The sequence below is a fragment of the Jaculus jaculus genome, chromosome 3, assembly GCF_020740685.1.
Source record: "Jaculus jaculus isolate mJacJac1 chromosome 3, mJacJac1.mat.Y.cur, whole genome shotgun sequence".
Lineage (NCBI taxonomy): Eukaryota > Metazoa > Chordata > Mammalia > Rodentia > Dipodidae > Jaculus > Jaculus jaculus.
In genome coordinates this window covers 172962805-172977771 of record NC_059104.1, presented here as the reverse complement: position 1 = coordinate 172977771, position 14967 = coordinate 172962805, and the positions used below count along the sequence as shown (strand labels likewise).

General features: G+C 47.0%; 1 protein-coding gene across 6 annotated transcripts in view; it reads left to right on the top strand.

The window, feature by feature from the left end:
• The first annotated feature begins 8718 nt into the window (after window positions 1-8718).
• The window catches only part of Apbb1 (amyloid beta precursor protein binding family B member 1), a 28888-nt gene continuing 22639 nt past the window's right edge, over window positions 8719-14967 (top strand). For 3 of the 6 annotated variants that reach the window (XM_004650930.2, XM_045145547.1, XM_045145543.1), the window contains exon 1: window positions 8721-8958. The gene's annotated coding sequence lies outside the window, so the exon portion shown is untranslated. Of the gene's footprint in view, window positions 8959-9384; window positions 9496-14967 lie in introns of those variants that run through there. The other 3 variants (XM_045145546.1, XM_045145548.1, XM_045145545.1) reach the window with 3 other exon arrangements.

Genomic DNA, 14967 nt, shown 5'->3' with positions numbered 1-14967 from the left:
AGAGGGAGAGAAAATGCACCAAGGCCACTGCAAACAAACTCCAGATGCGGGTGCCACCTTGTGTATCTGGCTTACGTGGGTCCTGAGGAATTGAACCTGTTCCTTTGGCTTTGCAGGCAAACGCCTTAACACTTGGACAGAGTGGGAAGGGTAGGTGTCTAAAGCACAGATGGTGGAAATTATTTTTAATATTCCCTATGTACAGTCACATAACTGAATGTGGAAGTTAAAAAAGAAAAATTTGAATTCGGTAAAAGGTCTCTGAACATGCAAAGACCAAAACAAAGTTAAACTGTAATACCCCCATGTGTTGCTGGCAGCGTTTGCCTCCGTTACACCCTGCAAGGTCAGTGCAGACTTGGTTCTGAACACACAACCAGTGCGTTTAGCACTGCACCATACAATTTCAGCAAGTGCTATCTGAACCACCTCTGCTCACTTTTTAAAAAATGTATTTTATTTATTTATTTGAGAGAGAGAGAGAAAATGGGCATGCCAGGGCCTCCAACCACTGCAAACGAACTCCAGATGCATGCACCCCCTTGTATATCTGGCTTACATAGGTCCTGGGGAGTCGAACCGGGATCCTGTGGCTTTGCAGGCAAACACCTTAACTGCTAAGCCATCCCCCCTGGCCATTTTTGCTCACTTTTGAGACTATTGTATGCTATGAATTGCAATGTTTTACACCGTACATATAGTTGTTTGCTCTTATAGAAACATAATGGCTTGACTTAAAAAAAACAAAGATAATGTTTTCCTATTGAAATGACAGCATGTATCAAATTAGTATATCTTTGGATCGAATTATGTATGAATGTTTAAGATTCAAACTTCTGTTTGAATTGCTGACTTGAGTTTCATATAAGAATCATAAAGTGAATTTTGGTTTAGGATTAAAAAAAAATTTCCAACAATTTCTGAAATGGCCCTGAGTGTACTTCTGACATTTTGTACTATGTATTTTTTGTGAAGTGGAAGTCTCAGTGTTGATTATGAAATTGAAGTACCAGTCAACTCTGAAACATGTTAATGGTGCTCAGTGTTCTGCAGCATCTAATCCCCAGCTAAGACTTATTATGTAAAAAGCAACAAGCACACCCCTCTCATTAGCGTGCTGATTTGCTTTTGTCTTAAATACGTGGTCAGATGCCAGAGAATTGTTTTAAAATGAATTTCTAAAACTAGGCATGGAGGTGCATGCCTTTAATCCCAGCAGAGGTGGGAGGATCCATGTGAATTCTTGGACTACAGAGTTTCAGGTCAGGTCAGCTTGGGCTAGAGAAAGCCCCTACCTTGAAAAAAATCAAACCAACACAAACAAAAAAGAGACAAAACCAGACGTTTTATTTTTTGCTAGTGTGCGTGTATGTGTGTGTGTGTGTGTCCCTATGCCTACAGAACACTGGGTGTCCTTCCATTGCTCTTCTCCAGTTCTTATTTGAGCTGGAATATCTTACTGGGCCCTGAGCTTGCTGTTTCCACCCCCGCCCCCCCACATCTCCCGATTGCAGTCTTTCAGGTCTCGTTGGGACTTCATGCTTATACAGAGAGTTCTAACTGCTAATCCTTCTCTCTAGTTCTCAGATTTTTTTTATTTTTTATTATTTATTTATTTATTTATTTGAGAGCGACAGAGAGAGAGAATGGGCACATGCCAGGGCCTCCATCCAGTTCAAACAAAATTCAGACGCGTGTACCACCTTGTGCATCTGGCTAACATGGGTCTTGGGGAGTCGAGCCTTGAACCGGGGTCCTTAGGCTTCATGGGCAAGCACTTAACCACTAAGCCATCTCTCCAGCCCCAGATTTTTTTAAAACCTGACAAATGAACTTAAATTTTTAAATTTATTCCTCAAAATATTATTATTATTATCATTATTGTTGGTGGTAGTTTTTTTTCAAGGTAGGGTCTCATTCTAGCCCAGACTGACCTGACACTCTCTCTGTAGTCCCAGGCTGGCCCAGTACTCACATGATCCTCCTATCTCTTCCTCCCCAGTGCTGGGACTAAAGGCATGTGCCACCATGCCTGGAGTACTAACATTATTTTTGTCGATGAATAATAATAACATACTTATATGCTACAATATCATGTTTTGATATAATATGCAATGATTAAATTATTTAACATAGTCTTCACTTACCTATCTTTTAAATTTTTTAATTTTATTTATTTATTTGACAGAGAAAGAGAGAGAGAGAGAGTGAGAGAATGGGCCACCAGGGCCTCCAGCCACCACTGCAAAAGAACTCCAGATGTGGCAGATGTGTGCGCCTCCTTGCACATCTGGTTAATGTGGGTCCTGGGGAATGGAACCTGGGTCCTTTGGCTTTGCAGGCCAACGCCTTAACTGCTAAGCCATCCCTCCAGCCCACTTATCATTTTTTATAATGAGACATTTGATATTTACTCTGTTATTTTGAAATATGCAACACATTACTTTTACACCCAGCTGTGTAATCTGAAGTCTGATTCCTCCTATGTGTCTGAAACTTTGTACTGTTTGATAGAGATCTCTTTCTTTCTTTTCCTTCACCCCTACTCCTTTACTGTGCACGTCTATGAATTTTACATTATTAGATTTTGCATCTAAGTCAGATCATATGGCATTTGTCTTCCTGCGCTTAGCTTATCTCGCTCACTGTAATGCCCTCTGGGTTCACATATTTTGCTACAAGTGATAGGATTCCTCCCCTTATTAAAGCTGAATAGTGTCCCCTTGTGGAGATGTACCACTCTTTTCTTTATCCATTCATCAATCGATTGAAAAATCCCAGCACTTGGGAGGTGGAGGTAGGAGGATTACCATGAGTTAGTGGCCACCCTGAGAATATAGAGTGAATTCCAGGTCAGCCTGAGCTAGAGTGAGACCCTACCTTGAAAAACCAAAAAAAAAAAAAGAAGAAAAAAAGATTGATCCATAGCTTGGCCTCAGTGAACAATGTAATGAGCAAGGGAATATAGATACTTCTCTTCTTTTGTTTTCATGTATGTGGTATGTGTGTGTGTGCATGTTAATATGTGTATGGGTACATGTATGTGTGTGTGTGTGTGTATGTGGAGGCCAAAGGCTGACATTGGGTGCTGACATCTGATGTCTTCTTTGATTACTCTCCACTGTATATTTTTGAGGGAGGATCTTTCACTGAACCCAAAGCTCACTGATTTGGCTGGATTAGCCAATGAGCCAGTCCTATAAATCCAGGTGTCTTACTTTCTCAGTGCTGGGGTTCCTTGTGCTTCCACACCCAGTTTTTATGTGGGTGTTGGGGATCCAAACTCAGGTCTTCTTGCTTCTGTTTCCTCCTTCCCAACCCCAGGTGTTTCTTTGACATACTGATTTAAGTCTCCTTGTATATATATCAGTAGTGGCATTTCCAGTTTGTACAGCAGGTTTTTAGTTTTTTTTTTTTTTAACATTTTATTGTTTATTTGTGAGTGGGGGGGATATGCTACAGTGGTGTGTGTGTGTGTCTTCAGAAAACAACCTTGAGATGTCTGTGCTTGTCTTCCACTTTCCTTAGGACAGAGTCTCTTGCTGCTGTGAATGAACACCAGCCTAGCTGGCCCGGGAGCTTTGGCTTCTGGTTCTGTTTCCTGTCGCCATAGTCACACTGGAATCACTGACACAAGCTTCGCTTACAACTGGGCAACTTTAACTGCTGAGCCATATCCTTAGCCTTTAATTAATTAACTTTTAGCCAGACAGCACCTGGCTATGTAGCCCAGGCTGGCTTCAGACTTGGGGTTCTTGTGCCTGTCATTGAAGTGCTCTTTTTTTTTTTTAGTTTCTTGAGGAATTTCCACTCCACAAAAACAGAATCTTTAGCCTCATATCATTTTCCACTTTCTGCCTGTTCTTTTCTCCCGGATCTCTGCAGGAGGGTCTATGCTGACGTATTGTGGCTTCTCGCTCTGTTTGCTGGGCTCACTGTACCCGGGCTTCTGCCTCGATTCTTTGCGGACACGGATCACCTTGGGGATTCATGACTTTCATGTTGCTGAATTTAAAGAATACTTTTTTGCTCTGACCTTATTGGAAATCTTTGCTGCATTAGATGCTGTTGACCATTTATTTCTCCTTGGGAGTCTTTCTTCCCTTGGATTTCGTCCATGGCATTACTTTCTCCCGATTCTTTTCTTACTCTCCCGTTTCTCCTGTTTCCTTCTTGACCTTCCTTTCCTTTGCAGGCTTCCTAAATGTTTGACATTTCCAAAGTTCAGATCTCAGTCCTTCTTCTTCTCACTTTCCGTGTTGTCTGGGTTGTTAGAAGAGGCCTAACGAGGGGTGTTGAGGAACTTCTTGCCAAACCTTGAATTTGATTTCTGAATTCCACCTCATGTTGTACATGGGAAATCATATATATATATTTGTATTTATTTATTTATTTGCAAATAGAGAAAGAGAGACAGACAGAGTGAGTACACCAGGGCTTCCAGCCACTGCAAATGAATTATGTGTCACCTTGTACAACTGGCTTATGTGGGTACTGGAGAATTGAACCTGGGTCCTTAAGCTTTGCAGACAAGTACCTTAACTGCTAAGCCATCTCTCTAGCTCAGGAGAGTTTTATTCTTTTTTTAAAAAATATTTTTATTTACTTGAGAGGGACAGAGAAAGAAAATGGGCGCGTCAGGACCTCCAGCCACTGCAAACAAACTCCAGTCACATGTGCCACCTTGTGCATCTGGTTTGGTGGGACCTGGGGAATTGGACTTCAGTCCTTAGGCTTTGCAGACAAGTGCCTTAATTGCTAAGCCCTCTCTTCAGCCCTAAAATTTTATTCTTTGCCAATTTTCCAAATGAAAAGTACCACCTAGAAGTAAGGAAATTTTAGATCAACTATATGGAAAATTATAATAGGGGCTGGAGAGGTGGTAAGAACATTTGCTGCACAAGCATGGTGACCTGTGTTCAATCCCCAGCACCCATGTGAAGAAAATACAGATGGCATGCTACAAATGCCTATAATCTCAACGCTGGTGGGCTGGAGACAGGAGGCTCTCCAGGGCATGCTGGACCCTCTGGTTACCTGAAGATTTTTTTACCTGAATCCTTCAGCTTCCTGATCAGTGAGATTTGGAGGACAAATATTTTGGTGGGTCATTTTGAATAGGTGGCATGTTCCCCCTTCCCCCATTTGCTCAAGCAATAACCTAGAAGTTATCTTTACCTCCATGATCTCATTGCCATTCAGTTAGTTGATCACTAATTTCTATAAGTTATACCTCCTGAATAATCACTAAACCTCTGAAAATTTCTCCATCCCTAATTCCACCACCATAGCCCAATCCATCATCATTTCCCACCTAGATCACCTCAATTGCTTACTAACTGGTTTCTATGCTTCCAACGTTGATCTATTTATTGGCTCCCAGCAGCCAAATGTTCTAAAGTATAACGTGGGATATGACAGTCTTTCTTTTTTTATTTTCACAATTTTTGTTAATGTTTTCCATAATTATAAAAAATATCCCATGGTCATACCTCCCCCCCACCACACTTTCCCCTTTGAAATTCCATTCTCCATCATATGACCTCCCCATCTCAATCACTGTACTTACATATATACAAGTGGCAGTCTTTTATTTCCAGCTCCGCTAACTTTTCACTGTCTTCAGTGTTCAGAACTCTCTGCTTGTCACACAAGGCCCAATCTGATTTGGCACCTTTCTACTTCCCCATCTCCTGTGTCACTCCACTTCACTCTTACATCTATTTGCCTTATCCATTTCCTCTAGCTATAGCTAAATGCCATGTACTGGGTGATGTTGCAATCAACTCCTCGTTGCTGGGACAAGCATCCACCCGGACACAGCTGATGGAAGGAAATAGGTTTATTTCAGGCTTACAGCACCTGGGGGAAGGTCCATCCATGGTGGGAGAAGTTGGCTCATTCCTTCATACGTCAGGGAGAAAATCAACCAACACCAGCAAGCACAAAGCGCCGGAGCTCAGACTGCTCTGAACACCTAGTAGGGCTGGACTCAAGTTATGACCCCAGTGACACACCCCTCTTGCAGGAATCTGCTCAATTTTAAGAAAGCTCCTGAGTCTATGGGGCCCCATGTATTTAAACCATCACATTCAAACTACCACAGTAACATAAGGAAAAAGGTTTATTCAGTTTATATTTCTGGAGGCTGGAGGGTCCATGGTTGAGAGCATTCATCTTGTGAGGAGTGACTCGCTGTTAGGGGCTCTTCAGGGGCCCAGGATGGCCCAGGGCAAGAAGAGGGCATAAAAGAGACAGAGACAAACTGATTTTATGCCACAGTTGTCCTCCAGATAATCCTTGGAAACAGAACCTTTGTGAGCTTATCATCTCTGTCTGTGTGTGAATGGGGGGGGGACTGAAACAAATTCTCACTATGTAGCTCAGGATGGCCTTGAATTTATGATCCTCCTGCCTCCACTTCCCAGGTGCTAGGATTACAGGGTGTGCATTTCTTTTTTTTTTTTTAAATCTGGCTTCCTTATAATCTCCTAAAGGCCCACCTGGTCCCATAACTTAACACTTCACAAAGGCGACCCTCAAATCGTCACGCTGCCCATGCCCTTCCTGCACTTGTGCTTCTTGGAGTCGTTTTCTTTTTCTTTTTTTTTTTTTTAAACTTTTTTGCAATTTATTTATTTGACAGAGAAAGAGGGGGAGAGAGAGAGAGAATGGGCGCGCCAGGGCTTCCAGCCACTGCAAACGAACTCCAGACGCGTGCGCCCCCTTGTGCATCTGGCTAACATGGGACCTGGGGAACCGAGCCTCGAACCGGGGTCCTTAGGCTTCACAGGCAAGCGCTTAACCGCTAAGCCATTTCTCCAGCCCGCCCTGGAGTCGTTTTCTTTTGCATGACCTCTCTTCTTCCAGCCCTTTCCTCCAATTAAATACCACTTCTTGTGGAAGCGTGCAAATCTCCCAGGCCAAATCAACCCTACTAACGTTGTGGCCTGTCCACCTTCTTTAAGAAACTCACCACGTTTCTAATTACATGCTCTTATTTTTTTTTCCTGCTATATTTTAAGCTGTATGGAAGCAGGTGTTTCTTTTTCTAAAAAATATTTTATTTTTATTCATTTATTTGAGACAGAGAGAGGGGTAGAGAGAGAGAGAATGGGCACGTCAGGGCCTCTAGCCACTGCAAATGAACTCCAGACGCATGTGCCCCATGTGCATCTGGCTAACGTGGGACCTGGAGAATTGAACAAGGTCTTTTGGCTTTGCAGGCATGTGCCTTAACCACTAAGCCATCTTTCCAGCCCAAAAATAGGTGTTTCTTAAAGCTCACCACTATCCTCCTACCTCTGCCTCCCCAATGCTAGGATTAAAGGCGTACACCACCATGCCTGGTTTAGGTGTTCTAAGAATCAAGAACAGTGTCTTGTATATTATAATTTGCTCAGAATGAATGAATGAGGACACCTCTCTTCTCCTTGCTCATTTTTCAAGTACTCATGTCAGATGCCACCGCTTCTTGTGGGTTACAGGTAAATCCATCTTTGGATCCTTAGTTCAAGGCTTATAAATCATACACATCCTTAGTTCAAGGCTCATAAATCATACGCATTTGTCAGATTACAACAGACTCTCAGCCATAAGTCAAAAATGGTGTTGGGTGTGGTGGCACATGCCTTTAATCCCAGCACTCCCAAGGCAGAGGTAGGAGGATTGCTGTGAGTTCAAGGCCACCCTGAGATTACAGGGTAAATTCCAGGTCAGTCTGGACTAGAGTGAGACCCTACCTCAAAAAAAAAAAAAAAAAACAAAAAAAAAGGTGACAGGAGCTCAGTGGTTAAAAGTCCTTGTTTGCAAAGCCTACGCCCTGGTTCAATTCCCCTGGGCCCAGTAGAGCCAGACAAACAACAGTGGCACATGCATCTGGAGTCCTTACACAGCAGGAAGAGATCCTGACATGCCCATTCTCTCTCTCTCTCTCTCTCTCTCTCTGTCTCTCTCTCTCTCTCTCTGCTTGCAAGTACATTAAAAAAAATTAGGGCCGGAGAGACGGTTCAGTGGTTAAGGCACATGCCTGCGAAGCCAAAGGACCCCGGTTTGATTCTCCAGGACCCACGTAAGCCAGATGCACAAGGGGGCGCATGCGTCTGGAGTTCCTCTGCAGTGGCTAGAGACTCTGACACACCCATTCTCTCTCTCTCCCTCTCTCTCTTTCAAATAAATAAATAAATAAATAAATATTTAAAAAAATTTGAGAGACATATGAAGGTTCATTACATTGCCCTTGTATTTCGGCATATATTTGATCATTTCCATAATAAAAAGTTAAAACATGTTGGCCTCAAGTTAAGTGAAATTATATTCAAAGACAACCTTGAAGCCAGGAATTGATGAAGTGGAGCTGCATCCAGACTGAGGTGTGCGCGCGCGCGCGTGCGCCTTGTGTTCTTTTCCACCCTGGGGAAGCTTTCAGAAGACAAATAAAAGGAGACCAAATAATGCAATTTAGATTTGGACATCTTCAGATTTCGGTGCGGCTTCAGACAGTTTTTCTGTATGTTCAGGGTCAAGAGACAGCCTGGAGGGGCTGGTGGCTAACACTGCCCGGGTTAGTCTTCATGGCTTCTGGGTGGGCAGTCTAACCATTAGAATCTCTCACTGCCCAGCGAGGGCCTGCGGGGGGCACTGCGCCCCCACCTGCTCTTCCTTTTTCCATTTTCCATTCACATTCCTACTTCCTTCCCTCTTGTGGATTTCTACCCTTGACCTCCGCAGGGGGTGGCCTCGCGTCTCCCATGTCTGCATGCTCGGAAGCAGGGGTCGGCCGGCGAGAAGCATCGCAATTCCGGTCTGGCTTCCCCACTGCCTGTGACTGACCGACTGCGGGCAGGTCGCTGGTTCCCTGGCACGTCACCATCTGCCTCTGAACACCGAGACTACTAACCGTGGCGACTGCATCGGAGGATGCACGCCTGTCAGTGGTGGAACACAGATCCCCGCACGGTGTGTGAGCGGTGAAGACATAAAGACGAGCTATCATCATTATTATTATTATTATTATTATTATTATCGCTCAACGTGGTGCCCTCGATGCCTCCCCGCGGGGACATCGGGGAGGTGTCGCCGCCGCCGGAGCCCGGGGCGGCGGGTGCAGGAGCGGGCCGGGCCTGGCTGGGGGTGACCGGGAACGCGGTGCAGCGGGCGCTGGGTGGTGGTGGTGGTGGTGGTGGAGGAGGGGGGGGGGGCGTTCGGGGCTGAGCTCCCGGAGGGCCGCGGGTCCCGCAGGGTGCGGCTCGGGGCGGGGCGCAGCGGCGGAGCTGTAGCGAGTGCCGCCCCGGGGCGGGGGAGGGGGCCGCGCGCGCCCGCGCCAAGATGGCGCCCCTCCCCCTCCGCGCGCGCGCGCGCCCGCCGCTCCCCGCGCGGCCCCGCGGCCTGCGCGCTCCTGGGCGGGGGATGTTGTGATGGAGAAGCCTCGGCGGAGCGCGAGCCCCGCAGCCTGAGCCACCTTCCAGCGCCTGGGCCTGGGGCCTCGCCGCGCAGGTAGGAGCTGCCCCTGCCCGGGCTCAGCCCCGGGAGCCCGATCACGAGCCCCTGCAGCCCACCGGCCTTGCAGACCCGTTGCCCGCAGGGGCCCAGGTCCCCCCCCCACCCCACACACACACACACGCCCCGTCCCGCCCGGGGGGCCGCCCTCCCACCGCGCCTGCAGACCACGGTCCGGTGCCCAGCTCGCGGGGGCCCGCTTTGGTCCTCACAGCGGCCCCTCTCCTGATCCCTGATCTTCACCTCCCCTCCCGCTCCTCAGGCACGACTAGGGGGACGCTACGGGGGACGCGGGAGCGCGGGGCTGCGGGGTGGGGGAGGGGAGGTCTAGGGCTGGGAAGGGGGCCCGGGGTGGGGTAGGAGGCAGGCCCTGCGGATTCCTGCTGGAGCCCCAGGCCTGGGATCTGTCAAGCCTCATTCTGTTGCCCTCAGCGACCGAGGGGTGTGCCCTGGGGCCCCGGGCTGTGTCCCCAGCTCAGCCTGCAGGCCTTGCACTGGCCGGAGCACTCCTGAGGAACGGTTTTCCATCTCTAGTTCAGAGGTTGTTCCGAACCTGTTTTAAGGCCTGTGCATCTCTTGCGCTCGGAGCACCTGCAAGCCCCGGTCCCATCTCTCTCCACCCTTCAAAGGCAGAACCTTCCTACACTTCCCAACTTCCCATTCATTCCTGAAACCAGCCCACTGTGTCCCTGACAAGCACCGGAGCTTCCACCAAGGTCACCGGAGCCCTCCCGGTAACTCCAGTGGACACTGCTGGGATCCCCGGTACCTTTTTCTAGTATTTAGCTGACGTGTGTCAGTTAACTCCTTGAAGCGTGTTCCTGTTTTCTCTCCGGGCATTGTCTGCTGCTTCTCAGTCTCCTTTGCTCTCTTCTCTGCATATGCGGCTGCTGGTTCTGTCCTGAGCTGCTTCTGTCATACTGCCCTTTCTCCTTCAGCATCCTGCTCCTTCTCAAGGCTTCAGTTTCGTATGTAAAGCGATGAATCTCAGATTTATTTGTCTGACCCAGACCCAGCTGTCCTCTGACATCCTTCTGAAAGTCCTCACATGGAATTCCAAACCTACAGAAACCCAGATGAATTATTTTTCCTGGTTCCCCCGGTACCCTGTATCCAAATCTGTTGTTCCTTCAGATCCCAGAAATGGCTACTTTCGCCGAAATAGTTACTGTGTGGCTGGGCTCATGGGCCACAGCCTACATTAGCCTCTCTCCCTCACCCCTCTACCTCTAATTGCACTGAGTTCCATCATGCCAGTGACCTCAGTTTTTCTCAGATCCCTTCATTTTCCTCCATTTCCACCCCTATCAAACTTAGTCTAGATCACTATCCTTTCTTTCCTTGACTGCTCTAATATGTGACCCTTTGCCAGCCTCCTCTTAGCGATTCCCAACGCAGCACCCAATGTGATCCTCCTGAAAATGCATTTGGCCATTTATTCATTGAACAAATAGTATTTGAGCATCTAATATTTACAGGGCACTGCATTAGGTACTCAAGATAAAATTAATGAATAAAATAGACTGGTGTTCTTGTCCCCATGGAGATTACAATCCATAAGGGAAATCAAATAAGGATAAAAATGTCAGTGTAACCAATACTATGAAGAGATGCATGGTGGTTGAAAGTACCGAAGAACAGAAGCTGAAGTTGGCCCAGGGATTAGTGACAGGGAAGGTCAAGGAAGGCTTCTCCGAGAACTTGATGTTGGAACCAAAATGTCAAGGAAGAGTTGGAATAATTAGGCTAAGAGAGCAGGGTGTTGAAGACCCTCAGTAGAAGGGAAATCACATAGACGATTCATGCCTCTCAGGGATCAAAAGAAAGCCACTGAGACAAGAGACGTGAGTCCCCAGAGGTGGGACATGGTGGAAGATGGCAGGGCAGGTTAATAGGGCCACTTAGGCCCTGCTGAGAATTTTCTTACACAGTCTTTGATCTTGGTGCAGGAGGTGCATTGTCGTGGAAGGGCAGAGTGGATGAAGTCCTTTTTTTTTTCTCTCTCGGAGAGAAAATAATCATTACCTAGGGATAGATTGAATATGGGGAACGAGGGATGAAGATGTGTCTAGGATGATACAACATACCTACACAACAGGATGGGTGGTCATTTCATTCCATGATTCTGAGTCCTGAAAGAGAACCAGTTAGTGGATAGGAGTAGTGTGCATGTGATTTGATAGACCTTTGGGACATCCGCATGGAGTTGTTGGATAGAAAGTTAAATGTACAGATCCAGAATCTGAAGTCGAGGTATAAATTTGGACGTCATCAGTGTGTAGATGGTAATTGAAACAGTGGGTATGAGCTGGGTGTGGTGGCACACACCTTTAACCCCAGCACTTGGGAGGCAGAAGTAGGAGGATTGCTGTGAGTTCAAGGCCACCCTGAGACTATATACTGTATTCCAGGTCAGCCTGAGTTAGACTGAGACTCTACCTTAAACAAATAAACAAATAAACAAACAAACAAACAAACAAAAAAGGAACAGTGGGTATGAATAAATGCTTTTCCTGAATCCAGAACAAGAAAGAGAAAAGTGCATAAGAACAAGTTGTAAGAAACTCAGTCTGTAGTAGCTGAGAGGAGGATGAGCCAGCAGGCGCGTCTAAGCAGTCAACAAGCAGCCAAATGTATGGAGAGAAGGAATGCGTGGCTGGAGAGGTGGCTCAGCGGTCAAGTGCTTGCCACACAAGCCTGAAGACCTGAGTTCAGCTCCCCAGCTCCCACGCAAGTGTTGGGCAACATATACCTCTGATCCCCATGCTGGGAGGTCTAAATCCAAGAGTCCCTAAGGCTTAGCTGACTCGTTCATCTCCTTGAATCACTGAGTATTCAGTTCAGCTAGAGACCCTTTTTCAAAGAAAGGCAGCTGGGAATAAAGCTCAGTGGTAGAGCATTTGCCGACATCCACAAGGCCCTAGGTTCAATTGTCAGTACCACAAAATTTCACACACAGGAGCACATGTTTGCACACCTGCATGCACACATACTAACATGCTTACAGTCACAGACATACCACGTGCACATGCAAAAAAGAAAGAACACATGGAATGGAAGCTGTGAATGAGCACTGAATGAGCAGTCCATGGAGTCACATACATACTGCAGAAAGTACCCACGTACCCACGGACTTAAATGACATTAAGTGATTGTGGTAGGAGCTGCTACCGAGTCCTGCTGGGAAGGGAGAATGTGTTAGAAAGGGCTGAGGAGTGGGAGATGAAATGGTAACGGGTGAGCAGAGAATTCGTAAGAAGTTTGCCTGTGTTGGGAGAAAGGGGCAGAGCTGTGGCAGCTCTGGAGCACGGTCAGGTCAGGTCAGGTCAGGTATGTATATGTGGTGTTTGAGGCAGGGTTTCACTGCAACCCCAGGCCGACCTTGAACTCAGTGATTCTCCTACCTTAGCTTCCCAAGTGCTGTGACTAAAGGCATGCACTGCCACGGCCAGATAGACATATTTTCTTTTCAAGTTTGGAGGCTGTAGATCCCACTGAAAAGGAGAGGGTGATCATACAGAAGAGAAACTAGACAAATGGTGTGAAATCCTGGGAAGGCATGACAGGAAGGATCTGAATGATAGATGCAGCAGTGAAGAGAAAGAGGAGGATGAACGTGGTAAGTTGTATGCTGAAGGATGTTCCCAAAATAATGACATCCTTTCCTCTGAGAATTTGGAGAGGGGCTTGTCTTTGAGAAGATGGAGGAGTTGAATGTCCAAGAGAAGTTTTTTGTTTTTTTTTAAATTATTTACTTATTTGCAGTCAGAGAAGTAGAGAGAAGAAAGACAGAGATGGGCACGCCAGGGTCTGTAGCCACTGCAAACAAAGTCCAGACACATGCGCCACATTGTACACCTGGCTTATGTGGGTACTGGGGAATTGAACCTGGGTCCTTAGTCTTGTAGGCCAGTGCCTTAACCACTAAGCCATCTCTCCAGCCCCTAAGAGAGTTTTGATCCAAGGCTCAGTCCTCTTTCGTTGAAGTGTGGAGTAGATTAAACCCCTGCCTGACTCATTCTTTCCTTGTTACAGTACTCGGTCACTTGTTCAGCAAAGTGGAAGTGCTTCTAGGCAGTGGGCACTGCTCCGGGATTGACAGCATGGCACAGGGAAGGAGCTCTTCAGTGGCCCTTCCCCCCCAGACAGAGAGCTTCCGGTGGGGGAGGGGAGAGCCATTGTCTTCCTACCCCTCCCCCCCCCACGACCCAGTGTCTGTCACAGGCCCTGGCATCTCATAAGCAGGATTTGCCTCTGATCCCGTGGTCTGATGTCAGCTTCTTCAGGTGGCATGGCCACGCTTTCAGTCCCTGTCCTGAGGGTCCACCATCTTCTTGTCTTGAGCCAGACTCCTTTTGGCTCTTTTCATCCTCTGAGGTGCTTCGGGTATGGATAATCCTCGCGAGAGGAGAGGTTGAGTTATGTTCCTCACTGAAGAAATTGGGCAGTTGGTTATCTTTTTGACCTTCAGAAGCAAGAAGACGGTAACCACACCACCTCAGGGCTAGATGCCCAGGCTTCAACACTGTCAGCATCCCAACTCCTTTCTCACCTGTCTGGGACTCTTGTCCCGTCTTGGTTTGCTGTCAGGACCCTCTTCGCCATTCCCCTGCACCCTCCCTAAGGCTCCTTTCGCTCATCTCAGCCATGGGCCATACAAGCTTTCTTGACATCTGTTCCCAGCCACTTCCAGTCTTCTCGCTTGATAGTTCCTGTCACCTCAGTGCCTTTCCCTGTCCTCTGTCCTTTCCTTCCACAAAACTGACACTCTGGTGAACACACTGACACTCTGGTGGACACACAGCAAGTTTTTTTTTTTTTTTTGTAAATGGTATTGAAAAATTGAGAGGGAATTACCATGGGATATTTTTTTATAATCACGGAAAATGCTAATAAAAATTTTAAAAAAAAGAAAAATTGAGCAAGATGAGGTTTCAGATAGTCTGATGGTATGTGGCCCTGGGCATGGTGGACCACGAGGAGGAGGTGGTCCCTTGATGGTGGAGAGAGAACAGGAAGGATTGCTTAGAAGCTCTGATTGCTGAGCTGAGTTTTGAAATACAAGAAGAGGTTCTTATAAGGGGCGGCGAATTCCAGGCTAAGGGAGCAGTGTGAGGGAAGACTGAGGGCTTCCTTTGTCCTATGTGACATGTTGTAGAACCCACTGACATTCATGTGGCTGGAGTATAAGGTGTGAAGCAGACGGGAAGCTGGAGGCAATCTGAGAGGCCATGGGGTCGGTTCCAGGGGCCTCTCCGGTACCCTGCTACTGGTAGAGCCCAACTGTAATGCTTACGGCGGTGGTGAGCCCTTTAATTTTGTGGATCAGGGAATGACACAGTCTGGTTTCCATTTTTGGAAGATTACTGTGGTTCTGGGTGGAGACAGAGCTGACTGTATGTTTTTTTCTTCATTTATTCCAATGACCATGAGATTCCTCACTGCCCAGGTGGCACTGAGCACATTCAA